Source organism: Physcomitrium patens, chromosome 8 (assembly GCF_059467195.1).
Source record: "Physcomitrium patens ecotype Gransden chromosome 8, ASM5946719v1, whole genome shotgun sequence".
In the NCBI taxonomy this organism is placed as follows: Eukaryota; Viridiplantae; Streptophyta; class Bryopsida; order Funariales; family Funariaceae; genus Physcomitrium; species Physcomitrium patens.
In genome coordinates, this window is record NC_143417.1 from 14389559 (window position 1) to 14395363 (window position 5805).

Here is a 5805-nt window from a genome sequence, read left to right on the forward strand (position 1 = left end):
CTTCCCCTTGTTCATTCAATTTTTTCTTTTATTTCCCTTCGTGACTAGACGTTGTTTTGTGTGGATCAAATGTTTTGGACCAAAGATACTGCATCTATTCTTCTACTTCCAATTGATCTCAGAGATAACTGTCCTGGTTTTGAAAACTTCTCTCATTAGTCTAAGTCAAAAGCTCCCAAATATAGGTGGACATTAGTCTCAGTTTCCTTTGGTCCTCTACATGGAATCATCGCTGCCCATGTAAGTTATTTGGCCTACATTCTTCAGCTTTTCACGTAGCATGTCTTAACAGAAAAATCAGACACTGTTGGGGGCTTATCTGGAGTTGAAACTAATTACCTCGACTTTTCTGCTATTGAAGGAGAACCCTTTCTCATGTACCTAAAGTTACTGGTAATTTTGACATGTACTTATTGGCACAATCCAGTGTCATGTCATCCTACAGGTCATCTGGGGGCCCCCTTCATGCATCATTCATTTGATCCATCGGTTCGTTCACCCTGCTACCCCTCTTTGCCTCAAAAGGCTCTTAGCTGAATGGGCACCAGGGTGAATCAAGCCTCAACAGGTCAGGTACCAGAAACAGTTGTATGCAAGACTGTCATGAGATATTGACAGTACATACTAGCCACCAGTGCAGCAGCAGCAGCACACAATAATCTAGTCAGGAGAAACTTTTATCCACATTTCCAGGTGTAAAGAAGAATAATTATGGTAATCTTGGTGTACACTCAAGAACACCAATAAACCTGCATCTGTGTACTCAATCTCCCCCTTGAAGATGGCCAACAACAGAAAAAACTACAGGGGCCATACACTGCTACAATACCTTGGCCTTACTGGCTCAACACTTCACCTGGGAGTGGAACACTTTTCCCCCTTCTTTCCAACTCTTGCATACAAAGAGGGGTCAAAAGCTAAAACTACAACATAATTTCCACCATTCCTCACAACGAATGGCTTCAATACAGCACTCTGAACCATCCAAAAATTGCCCAACATTACCTTGAAAAGAGTGAAAGCTAAGAAGCAAGAAGAGAGTCAGTGAATGAGTGAGTCTGTCTGTCTGTCTTGCAATTAACAGGGAAAAGGAGCTATGCATTGAAAGAGGGAAAGAGGAAGGCATGATGCGTGGGAGTGAGGATGATTGTGTGATTTTCTTTTTCTTTTTCTTTTCTTTATGGGGGGGGGGTGTTTATCTGCAAAATTGTTGATTGATTCATTGATTGTATTGGCATGTGGATTGTATGATAATCATACCATCATGGGATAAGAAAGAGGGTGCCACCAACTAAACATGATTCATGCTGGTGGGGATATGTATTGCAGTCTCCATTATGAGAGCCAGCCCCTCACCACAGCCTCATTTGAATGCATGCATCCCCCCCCCCAAAATACCCACAAAACCCACAAAAACCTGTCCTAATTTTGTCTTTACTTTTAGGAATTCTGCACGACTTTTTAGTAAAATCAGCTAAACTTTCACTTGTTGGGGGGGGGGGGTATTGAATATGGTTACCTTTGCAACCCTAACTCAAGATTTTTTATTTTTTATTTTATTTTTATTTTTTCTCTTCCCATTTTGTTTCTTTTTGTTTATGCATGCATAAAATTGATGTGGAAGATTAGATGATAATTCATCACAGGTCAGCTCAGAGTTGATGTTGATCTATTGGATCCTTCACAAGTGAATGAAGAGTTTCTGAAAATGTATTGGATAATGCAAGTTTGGTGTTGTGCACTAGAATATTAGTGCCTTTGGATGAAAGTAGGGGTCTTGTTCAACATCCTTCTGTAAAAGGATGTTTAACATAATTTAATAGTAATAATAAATTGATGCTCCAAACATGAGTTTCTTTTTCTTTTTCTTTTTCCATTAGAATTTAGAGATTTGATGTTCTAGAAGATGCTTAGAGGAAAACTAAGGTTGCTTGGTTAATTAATTTGAAGACCAAGTTGATAAGTTTTTAAATGAATATGCTAGATCCATCAAATAAAATAAATAAACTGAATGAATGAATGAATGCAATTCAGAACATGCCCTGATAATTGCAGTGGCAAGTATTTATTTTTTTTTAAATACTGTTGCAAATCAGCAATTTGGTGTGCTATAGGAAACATTAGTAAGGATAACATATTTAGAAAATGAAATTGATTTAATTATTTTCCTTTGAGGTAAATTTACTGAAAGGAAGATATTTCAAAATACAAACTTTATATATATATATATATATATATATGTGTGTGTGTGTGTGTGTGTGTGTTTCAAATCAGAAAATACAGATTACTTCAACTACAACATCTTGAAATTATTTTATTAAAAAATAATGATCATTTCTTTATTTAACCAACTCGAAAGTTATTATGAGAATTATAGTCAGTATTGAATTATGGTCAAATTTGACCTTTCATCTTTTAAGTCCAGTGCTTGCAATGAACAATTTTAGTATACTCTTACTTTTCAAATAGTTAGTCAAAAATCTAAATTCAAACATTAATTTAATAATAAGTTGGTTCATGTTTGTATTCTTCTAAATAAAACGGGAAGACATTTCATGAACCAAAACTACTTTCAATTTCATTAAATTATTTTTTAGGTTTGTATTTAAAAGGAATGTTATTTGATGCAAGTGTTCTTCTCTAAAACATGAAATTGAAGTCCATGCTTCTTGTTACTATTTTTTGTTGATGGTCAATCATCAAAAAGATGTCTCAATTAGATTCTAAATTTTCATTCTCATTTTTAATCTTTAAAAGAATATCATTCAACATATATATACTCAAGAAACAATTACACATCAACTTTTTTAAAAAACGCAATCTAGTTTTTCACATTTTCCAGCAGACTAATGGAAACACAACTAAAATCGCATAAAAATATATGTACCTTAAACCTAAATTCAATTTATTCAGAATTATATATATATATATATATATATATATATAAGAAAATAATGCTTCACTAAATCATCAAAACAAATATCACAGTAAAAAGAAAGTGTGTAATTCCTTATACATAGAAATGTTGAATATCTAACCACAAAATTCATGTCAAATGTAAAAACATTTAATTTCATTTCCTCAAAAACCAGTTTTGCCAGCACTCAGATTAAAACCAAGTCTTATTGCAAATGTAACTGTCACATCATGTAGTGTGGCAATGAATTTGAATTTGATTTGCTTCCACTCATATTGTTTCAAAGCACATCTTCCAAAAGATTTCTTTTATGTTGCTCGAGAAAATGATAAATAATAAAGGAGGTAATAAATAAATATATATATATATATATATATATGATTTTTAGCAACAAAATATAGGGCCATATGTCCATAGAGCAAAGGAATTCCCACATTGCTTGTAAACACCTCTTCTTACATTAAATCAAATACTTTAAAATTTTACATCTAAGCCAATATTGTCAATTTTTAGAAAACATATGTTAACCACCATACATGTAATTATCTTTACAACTAAAAGCATGGCTAACATTGGCATTGTTTGATAGTATCAAAAAGATCAAGTCCATGGGATGCATCCTTCTATAAACAAAACATACCTCTAAATGCCCAAAATGTCTTTACAAGAAAAATATCCAATAAAATTCTCTCTCTCTCTCTCTCTCTCTCTATATATATATATATATATATATATATATATATTCACACACACACACACACACAAATGTGAAAGAAAATATTTATTTATTTATTTGTTTGTTTGTTTGTTTGTTTTCAAGATATGCAAAGAAAGGTGAAATTTGTGCATGGAGTTCATTTGGAATTTTCTTTGTTGAAAGAATACTTTCATTTAGAGAAAAATCTCTAAGTGGACCAAGGTGTAGGTGAATTTTAAATGACTTCCCTACATTTTAAAGGCCAAATGAAGTATCACATTGTGTCTCTAAGTCATCTCCCTGCACTTAATGTGTGCTCCAACTTAATAATTGAACTTGTATTTCTATGAAGTCCATTTCTATAATAGAGATATTATTGGTATTGAGATTCAAATATATGATTATATATATGTATGTGTATATATATATATATATATATATATATTATAAATCCTTGTTTAACCCATCTCCTGATGAAGTTACTGCAATCCCAAATTCATGTCAAACTAAATATCACTTGAAGTGCCACTTGAACAGTACCAGAATTAAATTAAGTCGTTTTTTAATATTTAGATGAAAGAGCTGGGTTCCAGAAAAGTCGATAAGATTGGTTGAACACAAAAAAAGTTATACTTCACAAGAGGATTGAGAATGAAAAAATTAAAATATGTAAAAATTGTCTGACCAATCATATTCAAATTCTAAGATATTTTGAATTCTTGAAATATAATTTGGTTTCAGAACCAGAATACTTCGTAAGTTTTAAGTTTTAAAAAATGAACAAAACAAATTCCAAGGTAAATATTAAAAGATTATATATATATTTTCCTATTGCCAGTGAATATCTGGGTCGCGTGGCCTAATGGATAAGGCGCTCGCCTCCGGAGCGGGAGATTGTGGGTTCGAGTCCCACCGTGATCGGGTTGCCTCTATAAGAATTTAAGATCATAGGAAATCTTTTGAAAGAAAGCGTAGGGGGGGGGAGGGTGCGTCCGAGGGGGAGTTGCATTGATGTAAGGCAGCAGCATTTAATTGTTGTTGATTCCCTTCCTTCTGCTCTTCGGTCATATCATCTTCCTCTTCTTATTTCTCTTTGTTTCCTTTTTCCCCCATTTAAGCATTACACAGTTGATACAGTTCCAGTCCAGGTGGGTTTGGAAGGCAGAGGAATCATGGAGAAGAACTAACAGGGTTCGGGGGGATATAATAATAATAAGAAGAATTAAACAATAAATAAGCCATGTAAACCCCTCGGAAGAACTACTTTCATCACAAGGGCTCCAATGCATGAAGAGGACAGTATGATATATGAAAATATAGAATGTATATATATATATATATATATATATATACACAATAAAACTTATTCTCATCTTTCCAGCTCAAATGATGCCCTGCCTGCCTGCACAAATATAGGTGTGAGCCTTTGTGGCTGTGTAAGCCTGTCTGTGCAGAATCAAATGGATGAACAGAATAATGTTGGGGGGGGCACTCTTTTTGCACCCTTTCATTTTAGTTCCACCCATGCTCCTCCTTGTTTGTGTGCTTAATAAATAGTCCTCCTGGAGCTTCACCGTATGCTTGGGGACAGACATCTATTGCTAAAATGAAAAATATAAAAAAAAACAAACAGTTTAACTCTCAAAAAGTGAAAGATTCAGGTCTCCAGCAAAGAAAACACACTTTACCACAAGTCTCCTCCTCTCTCTTTCCTCCTTTTTTGCATTCTTACTTTCTTAATTTTTCACCACTATACTAATGAAATGGACAGCATTTTAGTAGTTTGAGGTAATTATTTCGTCATGACTAGCATTTCTTGGGTGTGGTTGAATAGATGGATGGTTCACTTTTGCAAGACTTCAAGTCACCCACTTCAATGGCGGGATGGATGGAAGGCTGAATGGACGGATGATAACATTCGTCGTTCAAACCAAACCCCCTTCCATCCATCAATTCCCCCATAAACCAAATGGGGCAAACTGGATGGTAGGGTCATATTTGAACAGCCAATGCCACGTCCACACACACACACACACATATGTATATATGGATGAACTTATGAATATTTTCATCCTTTGTTAGTTGACCCACCATTGTCCTCTTCCTCAACCACCACACAACCACACAAACTAAATAAATAAATAAATAAATAGAATAAAAACATCTCAGTTAATGGGGTGTCTTCTCCTCC

General features: G+C 34.0%; 1 non-coding gene across 1 annotated transcript; it reads left to right on the forward strand.

Annotated features, from left to right (window-relative positions):
- Positions 1-4462: 4462 nt before the first annotated feature.
- Positions 4463-4535, forward strand: TRNAR-CCG (transfer RNA arginine (anticodon CCG)). Its single transcript has one exon. It is a non-coding gene; the product is annotated as a tRNA-Arg (tRNA).
- The last annotated feature ends 1270 nt before the right edge of the window (positions 4536-5805 follow it).